The 18,379-nt window shown below is 50.4% G+C and overlaps 1 protein-coding gene across 3 annotated transcripts in view; it reads left to right on the top strand.

The window, feature by feature from the left end:
• Positions 1-18,379, top strand: part of ADD2 (adducin 2) — a 109,400-nt gene that overhangs the window by 40,858 nt on the left and 50,163 nt on the right. The window lies entirely within an intron of this gene.

The following is an 18,379-nucleotide window of genomic DNA, read 5'->3' on the forward strand; positions in this document are numbered from 1 at the left end:
CGTGCTCTCTTTTGGCCTCACATGGATTTGAGGAGCTGAATCACAATCGCAAGAATTCTTAGGGAGATGGAATCAGAGCAGGGGAACTTGGATGAATTCAATGTTTCCAAACAGTATGAAGCCTGAAGTATCCTTTTTATAATAGGGGTGGTCTCTCTCCTGAATTGTACTTTGTGAACATCCCCGATGGACTAATGATTCTGCCTCTCTCCAAGTTGATATTATTTAAGTATTCATTTAACTTTATATAAAGGAGGAGTGAGGAGAAATAAATTCTCCTCATGTCCCAAATAAAGAAAACACTCATAAGATTTTCTGAACTGGGCAGCTTCTCAAAAGGCATATGAAAAGTTCTAGAAGTTATATAATAAGCTAAATAGCTTATCTCAGTACAGAGCACTCCATCCTGTCTTTAATTTAGAAATTTTAGCTGAATGTGGTGACAGACTTCAGGGGACTGTCATGCTTCTACCATGAGAGCTGGAGGGGCATTTTACAAAAATACTTAAAAATTGTAGGTCAGCACAGTCAAGGAGCTGCCCTAAGTCTTCTGTCTGCTCCAGGGGAGCAGAATCAGTTTACGTTTCACCATAATGTGAGGAGTCATGTACGGAAATCCGAGTTAACTGGTGCTGTTTCTAGGAACACCTGGTTAAACCTGGCACTGTACCTCTACATATATGACAATAGTGATACTGTAATGCTTCTTGATGATGGGTGCTCCAGGTGTGTACCCAGCTGGCCCACCTTCAATCCAACTACTGCCCCACGTGACACTCTCCTTGATACCTTCGTGCCTGTCCTATGTTCCTTCCTCCTGACATAGTCTTTCTTGGGTGATGGGACAGAAATCATCACCATCTGACTGTTCTCAGCCTTTCTGCTCCCCTGGCAGCTGAAGAAGACACTGGTTTCGCGCACACAGCTTCTTCCCTTGCCATCTTGTACCGTCCTGAGGAGGGAAGGCATGACTGGTCAGGCAGACACATTTGAATAAGTTAGCTGCTTTTGTATGCCACGGCGCAAGGGTCGTCTTTATTAGATCTGCCATAGGCCTGTTCTTCTGGCTTCTGTGATGACGAGTGGGGAATAGAGGCAGGTGTCTCACTGTAGCTTCCCTATGCTGACAAGAATCAGTACCATCACCATCACTGTTCAGAACAATAAAGCAATTGCAATAATTGGGGCAGTCGGATAAAGCACCGCTAGAAATGAAAACCCAACTAATACTCTGAACTCTAGGGATAGAAATGATAAAATTCTTCTTATAATCACCTCAAAATTGTGAACATTTTGGGTAGGGAATTTCACAAGATCTAGAGTAAGAATTCATTCATTCATGAAAACTCAGCAGGCCCTCATCAGTCCTAGTTTGTTCAAGCTGTCCTTCCAGGGCTGTGGAGGATGGAGAGATGGGTCAGAAATGGACCCCTCAAGGATCTTGGTTTAAAAAGGCAGATAAACCGTGTATCCAGAAGGTATAGTTCAAGGTGGAGGCTGCTCACTTCCTTTTTCTAAAATTGAAGTATAGTTGGTTTATAACGTTGTGTTAGTTTCTGGTGTACAGCAAAGTGATTCAGTTATATATATTATATATATATATATTATATTATATATATATATTCTTTTTCATATTCTTTTCCGTTATGGTTTATCACAGGATATTGAATGTATTGATAGTTCCCTGTGCCATACAATAGAACCTTGTAGTTTATCCGTTCTATATATAATAGTTTGCATCTGCTAGCTCCAAACTGCCAATCCATCCCTCCCCGCCCCACAACCACAAGTCTGTTTTCTCTGTCTGTGAATCTGTTTCTGTTTCATAGATAGGTTCATTTGTGTCATATTTTAGATTCCACATATAAGTGATATCATATGTTATTTGTCTTTCTCTGTCTGACTTACTTCACTCAGTATGATAATCTCTAGGTCCATCCATGTAGCTGCAAGTGGCATTATTTCATTCTTTTTATGGCTGAGTAATATTCCATTGTGTGTGTGTGTATATATATATATATATATATATATATATATGTGTGTGTGTATATACACACACACACACACACACACACACACACACACCACGCCTTCTTTATCCATTCAGCTGTTGATAGACACTTAAGTTGCTTCCATGTCTTGGCTATTATAAATAGTGCTGCAATGAACATTGGGCTGCATGTATCTTTTCAAATTATAGTTTTGTCTGGGTATATGCCCAGAAGTGGGATTGCTGGATCATATGCGAGCTCTATTTTTAGTTTTTCTGAGGAAACTTCATACTGTTCTCCACAGTGGCTGTACCAATTTACATTCCCACCAACAGCGAAGGAGGGTTCCCTTTTCTCCACACCCTCTCCAGCATTTATTGTTTGTAGACTTTTTAATGATGGCCATTCTGACCGGTGTAAGGTGGTACCTCATTGTAGTTTTGATTTGCATTTCTCTAATAATAAGCGATGATGAGCATCTTTTCATGTGCCTATTGGCCATCTATATGTCTTCTTTGGAGAAATGTCTATATAGGTCTTCTGAGGTGCTCACTTCTGAAAGGGGTACTGACACAGTGTTGGCTCAGAGAGTTCAGAGGATCAAGCACATGGGTTGTTTTTTGGGTAAGGCTGTCCTTAGCAGATGTCACCTCAGGGCCCTTTAATTTATCCCCCATGCTTGCTTCTCACAGAGAACGTCCCTAAAGATGCTGTGGTCCTCTTCCCCCTCCTGCCAGCAGCCGGTTCCCTCCTGTCTTTCCCTGTTTCCTTTGCATCTCAGACACCGCCTCTCATGGTGGCAGCAATATTGAGGTTCTCTCCCCTCCTCCCAGACCCTTGTCCTATCTCTGACTCTCCAAATGCCCCCAACCACCTGGGAGCATTTTACCCCGTCCCCTACCCCAAATGGCTTCCCTGGACCCCCCTCCCTGCCTCAGGGGGAGCACCAGGTTTGAACCATTGGTGGACGCCAGTGGGGTGACCCTCCTGTTTGGAGAAGCATGGGGGTAGCTGTTTTGGAGGGAGAAGTGCTGGGCTGGCTTTGGGTGGTTGATCCTGCTTCCCGAAGCCACTCCTGGTAACGTGGGTCAATCACTTGGCACTTGTCCCAGGCCCTTGGCAATTGTCCTCTCCCTTTCCATGTGGATAAACCCATTTTTTCACATGGATTTGTTCATGTGGCCTGTACAGCTGCCAGCAGGCCGGTTTGGCCTGTCTGTCCATGGTCAATGCTAGCAACTCTACAGGTCAATGCTAGCAACTTTGCGAAAGGGTGTCCCTGGTGGGGGAGAGACGGCAGGCCCATCAGAAGTGGGCAGAAGGCACTGCTGGGGCCAGGCCCAGGCTTTCTAAATCTAGAGCTCAGAACAGACTGGTTTCCTTGACAACAGGGATGAAGTCTGCTCATCTGCTCCTGGGGGTGGGTTTTGTGCGTATGTGTGTGTGTGTGTGGGTATGTGGGTGGAAAGTACAGGGACTTGGGGACAAGAAAGGCGATCCTTTCTTTATCAAAGTAGCAGCCCATTTCTTAAAACTTGCCAAATCTTACTGTATTATTAACAATATTAACAACTTCCCAGGTGGCACAGTAACATCAGTTACGTAATTTGCACATTGGGAATCCAGATATAGAATCTTCCCTTCCTTTCCACTGCATTGCCTCTGATCCTTGACATATCTTACCAGACTTGCAACACCTCTTTGATAACTTTTTGACACGTCAGTCAAATATGTATTCACCCCTAGAACTCTTGAAGGCTAAATGAAAAGCATTTCTTGTCTGTCCAGCTAGCAATGATTTGTGTGGCCAGGCTGCTGGGAGGAAATGAAAATCGGCTCCTGACAAGCTGATGTTGGCTCAAACCTACACTTGTCAGATGGCATCCTCAGAAAAGGCTTTGGGATCCAAACTCCCATTCTTGATGCAAACCAGAGGACTCAGGCTAAAAGCGGGTCCATTTGCTTTGCTCACCAGCCTGATTTCAAGCAGCACATCTCATCTTGGTGGAGGCTTGGTGTTTAATTCATGCACCGCCCTGCCCTTCCTATGCATTATTAAAGTCTCTTTAAAAAGCAGTCTATGGATGGCAGGGGAGGAGCGTGCCAGCAGCGATTTCACATCTCCTGCAAGAAGCAACGTCTGCTGCCAAAAAATCTCAGAGAGAAGAATTTGCAAAATTGTAGCTGATGGCAGATCGAATAAAGGTGGCCCTTGGACCCTGAGCTTATCAAAGCTGCTCATTTGTTCAAATGTGTCTTATTTTTTGTGTGTCTGTCAGTGCCTGGAATTCTTGAATGCCAGGTAATATAGATGGGAGATTGTAAGCGGGACTTATGGGCCAAGAGTGACTGTGACAAGATGGGAATTAATTAACAGAGGAAGGCGGATTGTGAGAGAGGGAGGTCTGAAGCCCGTACTTCTCCATGAGGCGTTTCAGGGACTCTTTCCTCTCGTGAGGTTCCCAGCTCTGTGGCTCAAATTTAGCTCCTGCTGGACCCCTCCCCCAGGAGCCAGGGGATGAGCTGTGGCCTTCAAAGCCCTCTGCCAAGCTCCTTTGTTTCCTTCATCTCCCCAAAGGAAAGACATTACCTCCCCCATGCAAACAGTGGGCTCTCCCTAGGCTGAGTTCTTTGTTTGTAGGCAACCTGCCTGGCCCTGGGCCCATGTTGCTCTAACTCTAGATGACACAGGATCCTCCTCTCTGGCCTCACCTCCCACATCCCCGAGGGCCACCTGAGGATGACTGCGGAGGGGGTGAGCCCAGGGGGCTGTGTTTCCAGTCTCAGCTCTTCCCCCACATGGACCAAGCAAATCACAATCCTGTGTTCAAATCACAGACTCAAAAGAGCACCTCTGAACCGGCAGGAATTTCAGAGGCTGCCTTGTCTCGCTCTTTATTTTACAGTTGGGAAAACAGAAGCCCAGAGAAGTTAAGTGGCTTGCTGTCGATCACAGAGTGAATTAGTTGGAGATCCAGGACCAGACCTGTGGTCTCTTGAGTCTGTCCGGTGCTCTTTCCCCAGGACACAGCCCCTGGAACGTCCACTTAGCGCCCTGGTTTCTCAGTATGGTGTACACGGCATGTGTACCCAGGGATCAGGAAGGCTTTCTGTTTCATACACATATGATCTCGATGGGGCCAGACACACGTTGCGTTCAATTGTTTCTCGATCGCACAGAAATTAACTGAGAACTTACTGTGAGCCTCGCCCTGAGCAAGACGCTTCTGTGTGTATCTGGATTTTTGTAGAGGGGCTTTAGGTAGTGTCTCTGGCTAAATCCAGTGCTGTTTTTGATGGATTGACAAAAGAGGTTTGCAAGTTGTAAAGATCCGTAGTCTTCATGCTATATATTTTTGTACTGCTTCATAGTTACAAAACATTAACCTTGTTCTACCTTCCTCCAGAATCATGGCCACGTCCTCACCTGCCACCTGTGCGACGTAATCCTCTGAACCCAATGAAGGGAGGGGGAGATTGAAAATATGGCCGTAAACATCACCTTGGGGCACTGGGTCTAACAGAATATCAGTAGTTTTATCTTTCCTGTGGTGCCTCAAAAATGAAAGGTGGAAAATACTCCCAAGAATTTCCCATCAGTCTCTGCTGGTGCAGAGCCTGCCGCCCGTTGAACCACAGGTTTGGTTCAGGGAAATGTAAGTTTGGTTGGCGCAGCATCTACCTCCTGGGGTGGGCGTCAGCAGGAAGATGCCTGGGCTGCTGGATGGGACAGGTGGGCTGGCCACGTAGCAGTTGCTGCCTAATGAACGCAGAGACCCAGGGGGACATGAGAAAACCAGCAGAGCTCAGCGTACATCTCTGTAGGGGTCTGCAGAGTGGGCTTCCTCTTCCCCAGAGCCATCCATAACTCCAGCAAGAGACGGTGCAACCATGGATGGTCGGTGGGCCTTCAGACATGGGATTGGAAGGCCTGGAAGAGCTCCCGTTGTGTGTTGGTCTGTCCCACCTCATTCACGTAACCAATTCCTCTAGAGCGCCTCCCGTCTCTCAGGCACCGTTCTAGGTGCTGGAATACAGTGTGGAACAAAATCAGGCAGGGCTTCCCTCTGAGAACTTCCAGTATCGTGACAGGTGGAAGCCTGTTCTAGGTCTTTATTTTTAGATTTTCAAGAAAGAAGTTTCCACACAATGAGCTTTTCTTCCATCACACGCAGTCTTTCTTGTCATTTTTATCCCCGGCTGCATTGTCGACCTTTTGCTCACATCTTTTCCTTTTCCCCCAGAGAAGCAGCATCCTGAGGCTGTAACGAGCATGGGGGGTGGGAGCCTGTCCTAGACAGAGCCCTGGGTACGCAGACGTTCCCTCCTCCCTCCCTTTTCGGTGCCCCAGCAACTCCTAGGTACCCCTTTTTCTCCACTCCCAGGTGCTCAGGGTCCCTTTTACAATAAAGTAAGGCAGCCTGCCTCCTCCCAGTGGGCACCCCTAAGTGAGCCATGTCCTCCTTGGGGGCCTGTGAGCCCTGGATGTCTGCAAAGCCCCAGGAAGACAGCTCGCTCATTAGGTCACAGTGATGAATCGGTAGAAAGGACAAATATCCAATTGAATGTCCCAAGAGGGATGGCCTTTCAAAGGAGAAGACATCTTAGGCAAATAAACCTCTAAATGATGGAACTTCAGGCACGGAGGAGTAGGGTAAGGATGTTTAGGCAGCCTGGTGAGATCTGGGGGAAGAGCGCCCCTCGCTCCCACTCTGCACCTGGGTTTAGTTTGCCCTGCCTCTCAGGCTTACACAGACTGGGCTCATTTTGCCCTGTGACTGGGTTTTTCATACAAGTGCTGTGTTTGCGTCTACCTAGGTGCACGTATGTCTGTGTCTGCTTGTCAGGTCCCTGTTTACCTTAGGTGCATCTGTGTAACGAATCGTGGCCCCATCGGCCCTTTTGAAGAACATCGTTGTTCAAAGAACCTGAGGTGATGCTCTGCTCACATGTCTCCATCATCCAACCCCAGGGGGTCACACTCGTCTTTTCCCACCACTGCGTTCACACGGGCAGAAGAGACGAGATACTGCACATAGACTATCCACGGGCTGCAATTAGGAAAGGAAATAGGGTTCATTTTCTTGACACTATCTTTCACCAGTTAAACGTGGTAACAATTGCCTGTGGGACTCTGGAGAGATTATGAAGTGTTAATTAGTAGAAGCTCTATGTATTTAAAATATATGGCATATTTAAATAATTATTAAATTAAACCTACTTTGCAGAGTTGAGAAACCATCTGGTCCAAAAAAATCTGAGGAGTTGAATTTTGCTGCATATATTAAGAGAGGTGTTTAAATGCTTCTGGAAAGGGTCATTTTGTGTCACTTTTTTTTTTTTTTTTTTGCAGTACGCGGGCCTCTCACCGTCGCGGCCTCCCCCATTGCAGAGCACAGGCTCAGCGAGCCCGCTCCGCGGCATGTGGGATCCTCCCTAACCGGGGCACGAACCCATGTCGCCTGCACCGGCAGGCAGACTCTCAACCACCGCGCCACCAGGGAAGCCCTTGTGTCACTTTTAATCCCTTAGATATGGAAACTGAGGCACAGGAAGCAGGAGGTGACCTGGCTGTGGTTACCTCCTGGGCTATTCTAATTGATGTGTTTCCATCTCCCACAGTGGAGGTTGAAAGCACTCCTCATGCCCAGAGGGTGTGTTTAGAATGTGAACGAATTACAACTGTGGCTGTATCTTGGAAGTCACGTATTTCGCACTTGATCCCAATGACTCGTGACTCTTTGGGCTTGAAAGTGAAAAGCAAGCACCCCGTGCCATATTCTGCAGAGACGAGGACAGAGCCTGGAGACCCAGTCCAGTCACAGACAACTAAGTATTAGTGCGTCTTTCTTTGGACACATCCCACCCTCTTGGGCTCAGTTTTCTCATAGGTTTAAAGACGTGGGAGGGGAGGGTTGGGCTGTGTATCAGTCAGGGTCTAACAAGGAAAATAGGAACTTCTTCAAGTATGTCGACAGAGGGAATTGAATGCAGGACAGTTACACAAGTAATGGAGGAGCTGAAACAGATAGGGTATGAGAAGGTAGCCCCGAGGTTAGCCCCAGTGGGATGTTTCTTCTTCCTCGAAGCTGGAGGGAGAAGGGGAGGAGGGGGTGTCATCCCAGCCCAGGGGCCAGGGCCACTCTGTGGAAGCTGGAACGTGGGGGCCTCTGGGGCAAGAGCTGGGGCCATGGAGGGGATGCTGCCTGAGGAAGAGAATGAGGAAGGAAATACTCTGGCATCTTCCCCCCACAAATCTTGGGTCAGTGCCTCCTACTGCCCCCAACCCAGCAGGAAGCCAGAAGACGTGGAGCCTGCAGGCATCGGCAGGGAAGGCTGAGAAATGGTTAGGCTGGGAGCAGCCCAGGCCAAGCTGCTGTTGAAGTCCCTGTTAACTCTGACGTTCAACGAGAGAGAGAAGCTCAGTGTGTCCTCAAGGGTGTGCCGATGGGAAAATCAGGCCAATAAGGCCACACTGGTCTTTAATGAGACTCCCCATCCCAGCATCAGAAACAAACCTTCTCAAGGTACACCTGCCTTGTTCTGTGCTGGGCTTGCCTTTATGGGGGAAAACGTGGCAAGACTTCAGGGAAGGTGTTTGTGGGTGTGGGGATGAGGGGTAGGTACAAGAGGGGGAACGGAAGAGAAAGAGGAGAGAGAAAAGGGTTCATACCTGTGGGTGGAGAGCTGAACCCAAAGGCAAAGGGGTCAAAGGGCCTCACCCATGACCAGTGATGGTCACTGTCTGTGCAAAACGATGCTTCCCATCATAAAATAATTCACAACAGGGCAGTGTCCACATCAGGCTTTTCTAGAATGTTTAACGGATTTTCACACGAGGCACCGTTTTCATGGAGTGTCTTCAATCAGTACCTGTCAGACTGGATTGGCTGGACAACCCCTTGCCTAAGGTGTTCTCTTCCTGAAGAAGGGAAGTGGTGTTAGCTTTGTCCTCAGCTCGGGACAAACCGCTCACACAGGTGTCAGCTGCAGTGGAGTTTGAGGTGCTAACAGTCCCCCAACTCTGGGCTTCAGGCTCTTTACCTGTGAAGTGAGGGGTTCTCCCAGCCCTGCACTTGGGACCTACCCCAGTCCCTGGCAGACAGGGGCAGGAAATGGTCCTTCCGCCAGGCTGGGAATAGGACACTCACACAGCCACGTCCCAGGAGGTCTGAACCGAGAGCACGGCTGTGGCTCAAGGGTGGACTAAGTAACCGGAAGCCCTTTGTAATAACTCCAGGTTTTGCATTTCCTGTGAAACGGGGAGTGTGCAGAGCACGGCAACGCTTCCCATGAATCCACGCTTCTCTGCCCGCTGCCCTCAGGCCTCACGCGCTCTCCTCTCCGGCTTCCTTGAAGGGCTTACCTCTCGTTCTCTCCCCACTTCCCTTCCTGTCCATTCTGCATTACGAAGCCCAAAGAACCGAGGAGGTGAGGCAGGCTCTTGACAGTCAGGGAGGAAGGCCCGTGGTGGGGGAAGAGCTGGGGACACTCATGCGTTAGTCATTTCTGTCCTGACATATACAGAGACGAGCAATAGCTGGAAAAGATGCCAGTTTGGTGACAAATGAGAGGTCCTGGAGCTGAGAAGCGGGAGAGAATAGAAGGACCTTGACCAGGGGAAGAGGAGAGGTCTGGCCTGAGCCAGGCTGCAGAGGCAGGGATGCATGTGCTGTGTTGGGGTGGAGAGGGAGGGCCTGTCTGTTGGGCTGGGCTGGGCCTTTCATGTAGTAGGAGTGGGAAGATGACACCTCAGTGCCAACCTGAGGAGCTTGAAAGCCTGTCCAGAAAGAAATGGCATGGCGGGCTTCCCTGGTGGCGCAGTGGTTGGGAGTCCGCCTGCCGATGCAGGGGACGCGGGTTCACGCCCCGGTCCGGGAAGATCCCACATGCCGCGGAGCGGCTGGGCCCGTGAGCCATGGCCGCTGAGCCTGCGCGTCCGGAGCCTGTGCTCCGCAACGGGAGAGGCCACAACAGTGAGAGGCCCGCGTACCGCAAAATAAAACAAAAACGAAATGGCGTGGTGCCACCCCCCTGCCCCCAGCCCACAGCACGTTCTTTCCCAGTGAAGGCAGAGGAGGACTCAAGCTCTCCTAGGGCGGTGCTGCTGGTACATGGGAGCTGGTACATGGCATAAAGCCTGGGGACCATCTGGCTACGGACAAGAAGACATGGATGGTTTTTGTGAAGCATTTTAGACATATAACCATGGGTGTGGATTGGATTGAAGGAGCGAGTGCTGGAGAAAGAGATGAGTGGGGAAATGAATGTGGGGAGATTTCAGGCCAAGGGACATCTGTATCATCTTCTGCCTATTCTTACATTGGACTTGGTGGACCAGCCTGTTTTGTTTTCAGTTTTAAACCTAGGCTCTTTTATGGGGTGAAGTTCCTCCACTCCCACCGTCATCTGGGGCATCCGTGCAGCCGCCTTTCCTCTCTTGTCTATCAAGCTGAGCTTCTAGGTACTCAGTCATGGAAGAGCTCAGGCTATGTTAGAGGCACAGTCTTGCCTTCTTTTTGGACCAGGTGCTTTTCACTCCATAAAAACATTATGGCAAAAGTATTGATGTAGGGACTTCCCTGGTCGTCCAGTGACAAAGAATCCGCCTTCCAATGCAGGGGACGCGGGTTCGATCCCTAGTCGGGGAACTAATATCCCACGTGCCACGGGGCAGCTAAGCCCGCGCGCCACCACTACTGAGCTAGCGCGCCTCAACGAGAGAGCCCGCATGCCACAAACTACAGAGCCCGTGCACTCTGGAGCCCGCACACCACAACTAGAGAGAGAAAACCCTTATGCCACAGCTAGAGAGGAGCCCGTGTGCCACAACGAAGAGCCCGCACGCCACAACGAAAGATACCGCATGCCTCAACGAAGATCCCGCATGCCGCAACTAAGATGCGACACAGACAAAAAAATAAAGCAAATAATTAAACATTAAAAAAAAAAGTACTGATGTAGAAGTCTCCATCAAGTTCATTGAAATTAGAGCACTGGGATTCTGTCATCGAAGTTTCCATTCTCCCAGGAATTGTTCTGGGCCCTTCGTAAGCCAGAGATAATCTGGTGTTTTGTTTTGGTTTTTTTCCGTCCAAAAAGATGAAACCACTTCTTGGTTGACCCTCTTAGAGAGTGATGAACTGGAGCAGTCAGAAGCCATTAGCACTGGCCCAGTGAGCTGCTGTTCAATTTAGAAGCATTGGCTAAGCCCAGGGAGACGTATCATCAGAGGTCAACGACTTGCACCCTGCAGCTGAAAGCTGGGCTCCTTTGCTGCCACACGGTGGCCCTGCATGGTGGCTCGCTGCATCTACAAATCCTGAACTTTTGGTTTTAGGGGTCCCCTTTGCCATCGTCGTGCTGCTGATGACAATAGGCTCTTATACCCTTGCTGCTCAAAGCATGGTCTGTAGACCAGCGGTATCAGCCTCGCCCAGGAGCTTTTGAGAAATGCACAATCTCAGCCTCACTCCGGACCCGCTGATTGAATCAGCGTCTGCTGGTCAGCAAGATTCTCAGGCAGTGTGTGCATTTTAGGATCGGAGAAGCCTGAAACAGCTGGGGAGGCCACAAGTGTGAAATCAAGGTGCCAGCAGGGCTGAACTCCCGCCAGAGCTCTAAGGGAGAATCTTTTCTTTCCCCTTCCAGCTTCTGGGGGCTCCTGGTCTTCCTTGCCTTGTGACTGCCTCATTCAGATCTCTGCATCCATCTTCATGTGGCTTGTAAGGACAGTCGTGATGGGACTCAGGGCCCCCCAGGATAACTCAGGATGATTTCATCTTGAGATTCTTAATTTAATTACATCAGTAAAGATCCGTTTTCCAAATCGGGTCCCATTCGCAGGTTCTAGGAGTTGGGACATGGACCTATTTTTTGAGGGGAGGGGCCACTGTTCAACCCACCGCAGACCCCTCTGGAACATTCCCAGGCAGATGCTTCCAGCCCCTTGCCGTAGCTCACCCTCCGCAGCTAGTCCAGCCTGGCGTACTGATTTAGCCGTACTGCTGAACACTGCCAGATAGTACCAGCATTACTGATGCCTTTTCTACGACATGTTGCCCTACATGTTTCACATGGACGAATCCATTGGATTGCAACACCCCCTCAGGGCTGCTACTGTAATTACCACCCCCACTTTACGGATGAGGAAACTGAAGCTCGGAGTAGTTCAGGAACTCGCCTAAGTTCTCACAGCTAGTAGAGTTGAACTTGGCCTACAAACCGGGCAGCCTGCCTCAGAATCTGTGCTCTTTACCATATGCTTCACCATTCAGAAGCATTATTAAATGCTTCAGGAATTATGGAAGGTTCAAGCGGTGGAGGAGAGAGATAGCACCAGGACTCTTTGGCCCACTGCCCAGGGAGGCTGGGCACAAAGAAGGCCCAGATCTGGTGTGGGCCCTTCTGCACCCACCACACAGTGCCTGGAGGTCGGGGGACCCCCACTTGTTGGTGCCCGGAGGATGGTGCACATCTTACTCAGCAGCGAGTGACTGACACAGTGCCTCCCATCTGTGTCAAAGGACCACATGCATAGCCGTGGCCGGGGACGTTGCTCGGGGCAGGGGTTGTTGGGGACTCTCTCTGTGGACCTGCCCAGGCTGGATGCTCAGCTCTCTGGAGGGCACGGAGCTGAGTCCTGCAACCCCAAGATGGGGCTCCGAGTCAAGGAGAGCCAGAAGCAACATCCAAGAGTCCAGGAGGGGCCAGAACCACAGGGGAGATGTTACCACGCCACCTCCTGGTGTGCCTGGGTGAGCGGCCCAGGGAGCGTACAACCGGGCTTGAGCTCTGAAGGCCCATGTGCATGGTGTGTGTTTGTGGGGGGCACGAGGGGGCAGAGGCAAATGTGCCCTGGACAGGTGCATGGTTTCATTAGGATGCTGGCAGCTGAGCCAAGTTCTGAATCCCTCATGAAAAGGCCACCCAGAAATGCAGGTGAGACATTCTCATGAGAGCGGTACTGCTATGGCCGCCACTTAGAAATGAAGCCCACAGTGCCCAAGGTCACACAGCTGCTCAGTCCCTCCCCCCACAGTGCAGCATGGGCTCTGGAACGCCAGGCTTACGGCAGGGCAGTGCTAAGTACAGTGCCTGGGCATAGCGGGCACTTAAAAAGATATATGTGTATATATAGATTCCACCCCAAAACCTTTTTCATTTAACACTGTATAGGTACATGTTTCCATGAGACAGCCTGCATGGCTAAGTGCCTTGTGGGTGTTTATCATTAAAGAAGGTACTTAGGTGAGTATTTAATATGGTTTCATCACTTGGCACTTTTTGGATCTGCCTCCTGCCTTGGGCTCACACATGCCATTTGTCTACTAACCAGCATGTGAAACCTCATTTAATTTGTTTTAACTACCCTTGCTTTGAATGCGGAGGGTGGGATCTCCCCTTGCCTTCATCCTCTTTATACCCTTCCTGATCTTCTGCCTTGGCTTGCAGTCTTTTGCCACCTTCATTTTTCCCAGACTGAGAGACTCACCCCTTTCTCTTGAGGTCCAAGCTTGACTGCTAAGAGTCTCCAGAAGCCCTTCCCAAGGCACAGGCGTGGTGATGACTGGATACAGCCTTTCGTACCTACAATAAATGTCGGGTTGAGAGAGTCAGAGAATTAGCTGGAAAACCCACACCCAGTCCAGACATTCTCAGCATTGGCGCAAGCAGCAGTGGAAGCTCTAGACTACCTGCTCAGATGGAAAAGTGGAGCCCACCATTTAAAAATGCATAATCAGCCCCAAATCTACCTGTGTCTTTAGTACAGAAATTCAGCAGCAGACATAACCTGTCTAATTTTATTAAGCTCAGTTTCACAGATTCTTTGACATTCGCTTGAGAACATTTGATGGGACAGTCAGCCCAGATGTACGCTGGATGGCAAGATGGAATCCAGACTGTGATTTAAAGATTCAATTGTTACATTGTCACAGACCACATGAGGACTGATTGAATAGTAGCACGTAACATTTATTGAGCAGTTATTATCTACCAGACCCTGTACAGAGCCCGTCCTTACATAAATTGCCTCATATGATCCTCTGAGGAGGTACTGTTCCTGTCTCCATTGTACAGATGAAGAAACTGAGGTTTAGAGAAACTAAGTAACGCTGGAAAGGTGCAGAGCTGGGATTTGATCCTGGGCCCTTAATGCTCTCCAGAGCCTGGATCTTAGTGACGATGTTGCGTGGTACAGCCAACTCCCTGGGCTCTTAATGTAATGAGATAGCTTTGGACTCCTTTTGAGTAATTTACCATCCCATCCCATCTTAATTTTCTCTCTGCTTGCCTTAAATCTCTCTACTCCCAGCATTGGGAAAATGCAGGGCAGATCCCAAAGGCAGATCTGGGAGGGTTCTTGGAGTGAGGATATCGGGGATTGGTTGAGCACTTACTATGTGCTAGTCCTTCTGGAGAACACTTCCAGCCATGGGTGTTTTCATTGGCTCAGTGAATCAGAAATCCAGGGAGTGGATCTATTTCCATTTTGTCTCCTCTGGATGTCTTTTAAGTTTGGCCTTCTCATCCTAGTCTGGTTCTGCCTGATGACATTATGGTCCTGTTTCACAGAGGAGGAAGATGCCTCCTCAGCAGAACACGGATGTATACTGTTTGGGGGCCGGGCATATCAGTCCGCCTTGCTCTGTAGATCTTGGGACAGCGTCCCTGGCAGAAGCAGGATTGATAGCCAACAAACCTCATCTGCTGAGGATGTGGTTCATACTATTAGACATAGAGGACACAGCATCCAGTAGCTGTTCCCTGGACTTCTTGGCTGGAGGTGGAGTTGGGGGCAAGAGTGGTCCTGCCACATGAAGGACAAATGCTCTCAGGTTAGGCCCCAAAGCAGAATCGACTGTTTTGTGTTTGAATTTGACCAAGGTGAAGCTTTTCAAAATATGGCTCCATGGGTTTTTGGGTACAGGCTTTCCTGAAGGCAAAAGGCAGATGAGACGACCGCTTAAAAGTACCTGTGATTGGATTCTAGGACAGCCTGAGGTGTGGAACAGTGAATCAGAGGACGTGTCAGTTCAATTAGACGGGCCTTTGGATGATCTTTCATCCACGTAGTGTGCAAGTTTGGCTGACCTCCTCACTGAAAGGACTGAGTATTTGAAGGCTGAGCCCAGCCATCCTGCTGGTTCAGGATTGTCTCTGCATCACCAGGGTTTCCTGAATCCCCCTTCCTTTCATTTCACTGAACGCATGAGGTCCGCGTGGTTTGGTGACTGGTGGCAGGGATACCTGGCAAGTGTGTTAGAGCTCATGCTGGCTCATCAAGCTTGAGACCCCCCTGGAACCCCATGGTTCACGAGCCTGTACTGGAGCACTGTCCCCCACCCCCGGTGTTGTAATGATCTATGTATGTATCGCTCGGTAATGCGATGATTCCCAATAGCTCTGTGGTCCTGATCAAGTCACTCCATTTCCTGAGCCTCAGTTTCCTCACCTGAAAACCAGGATGATGGGCCCTTCACCGCAGCACTGATGAGAAGGGCTGGGCACGGCTCCAATACCTATTTGGGTTTAACAGCCCCAATTTTTTGGATTGGATAATGTCTTCCTTCTTAGGCCTGCAGCAGTCAGGGGGTTCAAGGATTCTTCCAGCCAAGGGGGTCTCCGGAGATGGACAGAGGGAGACTCTCTCCTTCCTCCTTTGCCCTTTCTTCTTTGAAACACTTTTCATCCTAAGTGGTCACAGCAGTTAATGCCTTATGCAGAACCGTGGAGAATTCAGAAGTACGTGAAGAAGCTGTTGATAAACTCCAGCCGTAATCCCACCACCCAGGGGCATGAGCTTCCTCTTTATCTGAACAGACCAGGCAGGGTGTGGTCCGGTCCCTTGTTCAACGGTCTCCATTTACTCTGCAAAGTAACAGCAGCAGGGCCTTGGCCAGCTCCTCCCTCACTTCTGGAAGTTTCATTCAGGGATCGGTGAGTTTGGGCTCTGACTTTAAGTCTCGGGCTTGAAGCAAATGCCGTGCTGTCCTTGTCTGGAGCTGACCTGTGGGGCTGGGGACCTGGGGCTTCAGAGGTTGGCACCACCCAGGGGGTGGCCGTGCCCACGGCAGCAGCGGGAGCATCTGCGCAAGGACCCCTTGCCACGTCTTTCTGCTTCGGGCTTGGGGTGCGTGTGATACAGACTGCCGGCTCCCGTCGGGACACCTCCCACTGAAGTGGCAGGAGACGGGCACTCGGCTCCGTTGTGGGCTCACGGGGCTGAAACAGACTTTAACCGAAAGTCAGGCAACTTGAGCATCCTCTTCGCGGCCTTCTGTTCCTTTTGTAGCTACAAGGAACGACCCGCAGAAAGGTGATTTCATACTCCACTGGTGACACACACGCGGTCTTCAGTGGGACAGGGAAGAAAATGACCTGTGACAGGGAGCGTCGTTCATGATTGGTGATCCCCGGCTGCCCTCCTAGGAGGGTGGATCCCAGCAGAGTCTTCGCTGAGCAGTCTCAAGAGTGTGAGCGTGCAAACTGGAGATGCCCAGAGGGAGTTCCAGGGCTCCCCTGAGCGGGCAGCTGAGGGTCCTGTGTTGGGGGTTGGGGCAGAGGAGGAGCTACTGGAGGGATGAGGTGAGAGGGATGGATAAGGGGGCGGGGCTGAGCCAAGGGTGTCTATTACCTTCTCCTCCGTGTGGCCACAATTGCTGCTATATTGTGGAGTTGGCTTTGTCAGAGTTCCAATCAATTACTGGAATTCTGTCTCGAAATAGGCAAGAAGAACGGCTGCCAGAGCAGGCCCAGCCATTTGGGTTACATAACAAAAGAACATGTTATTTTAGAGGAGGTGATTTAGTCTCTAGGGTGCCTGCCACGCACGCCCCATTATCAGCTTACTCTGAAATGGGCTGCTCAGGGGTCTGTCTCCCCACGCTGTTCCCTGGACTCCCCTAGGGCCTTACTCACCTCTGGGACCCCAGGGCCTGGACGGTGCTGCTCTGCCATCCTAACTCCTCCCAATTCACCGTTAGTTGAGTTTTAGTTCAAATAACATTTATTCAGCACCTACCTGGCACCAGGCCCTATAGCAACACAAGGAATAGAGAAATGGCAAAGACACAGGCCCTGCCTGCTAGGAGCTCATGGTAATAGATTGTTGCTGTCGGATTATAAGTGGAATGAAAGAGGAGGGTAACGGTGATAGGAGAGCGTAAGGGACAGGGGTGTGGAGGGAAGGCTTCTGGGAGGAGAGGACAACCTGAGCCGAAGGGAGATGATGGCAAAGAAGAAAGCGTGCTCCAGGAAGAGACCAGCAAGGACAAAGACGGGGACCAGCCTGGTGCCTTCTGGGTCCTGGGAATAGCCCCCAGAGCACCAGTGGTAGGCAGGGAGGGTGGGGGCAGGCACTGGGAGGCCCATGGGGCTTTGTGTACCAGCTGAGAGGGACTTCATTCTGCAGGGTGCCGTCCTCAAGAGGAAGGGAGTGGCCAGAGGGAGAAAGACATGATCCCCGGTGCCCTGGTCGGGAATGGGCTGGTTTGAATTTCCTACATGGGCCACACATTTGGTTTAAAAGAGCAAAATCAGAGTTAACATTTTATTTGATAAATATAAAAAGGATAGCTGTCGCTCTTGTAATACAGTCTAAATTTGACTAAATTTTGGATAGAGGAGCAGAAATTAGAAAAAAAGGTGCAGGAACGCCGCCTCAGGTGGCGGGGAGCCATGGATGAGTTGCGTGGATTGCGGGGGGGGGGGGGGATACAGGGCAATGACGGACATGAGCCAGATTTGCATTATAGTGACTCTGGCTACTGATTGGCTGGAGGGTATGAGAGAGGAAAGGCTAGGCAGAGACCGTGAAAGGGATGGGGATGACACTGGCTTGATTCGGGGCGTGGTACTCTGGGTGGGGAGATATTTAGGACACAAAACCAGAGAATTTGGTGACAGAGTAGGTCCACAGGGCATGAAGAGGGAGGAGACAAGGCTGCCTTCTGGGGCCCTTGGTGGGTGGCCAGCTGGGTGGGGGGCAGGAAGGAGACGCTGGCTGGAGGAAGGAGGCTCTGGTGCAGGGTTGGCCAGAGTGATGGTCTGCTCCGACGGGTCATTTTCAAGGTGGCTGTGGGACATACAGGTGGGCAAAGGCCACAGTCTAGTGAGCAGCCGGCTAGGGCTGAAATCTCGTGTCCCAACTCCTGCCTTCCAGACGGCTTGGTTGTGCACTGAGAGTAGCGAGCAGGTGGCCCCGGGGTGGAGGGGTCTGGCATTCTCACTACATGGGGCACCCCTTGCTTCTCAGCTCTGCCCACGGGGCCTAGGTGGCTGGAAGCTTGGGTGAGCTCGCCTCTTGAAGCACGTGCTGGGGAAGCCAAGGACTCAGTGTATCATGATCCTGGCCTCAAAACCACAGCAGGCACAGCTCAGAGGGT

Source organism: Pseudorca crassidens, chromosome 14 (assembly GCF_039906515.1).
Source record: "Pseudorca crassidens isolate mPseCra1 chromosome 14, mPseCra1.hap1, whole genome shotgun sequence".
Taxonomy (NCBI): Eukaryota; Metazoa; Chordata; class Mammalia; order Artiodactyla; family Delphinidae; genus Pseudorca; species Pseudorca crassidens.